The sequence below is a fragment of the Anopheles marshallii genome (assembly GCF_943734725.1).
Source record: "Anopheles marshallii chromosome X unlocalized genomic scaffold, idAnoMarsDA_429_01 X_unloc_227, whole genome shotgun sequence".
Lineage (NCBI taxonomy): Eukaryota > Metazoa > Arthropoda > Insecta > Diptera > Culicidae > Anopheles > Anopheles marshallii.
This window is the reverse complement of record NW_026525810.1, coordinates 7,501-7,881: the sequence shown is the minus strand read 5'-3', so window position 1 is coordinate 7,881 and position 381 is coordinate 7,501.

Sequence of the window (381 nt, the reverse complement as noted above, 5' to 3'; positions counted from 1 at the left end):
GGTAGGACCGGTGCACTTATTAGTTAAACCAATCGGCCGATTGAGTTGAAGTCTGGTACCGATCTTTCACTTGACTGTGCCCCATCAACTATTGATGGTAGTGTAGAGGACTACCATGGTTGTGACGGGAAGCGGGAATCAGGGTTCGATTCCGGAGCTAGTAGAGAGTGCCTGATAAAGGCCATGGTACACATCCAAATCAGGAAAGCAGCAGGAAACACTACCATACATTGCCAGGTGCATAGGAGGATTGCAAGCCCGTAAATTGCCCGATCATAGCCAACGATGCTGAGAACGGAATTTATTCCTTCGATCGTCGTTGGTTCACATGTTTACTGATGGTTGTACGAACACCATACCCGGTGGTAAGTACAGTGGAGC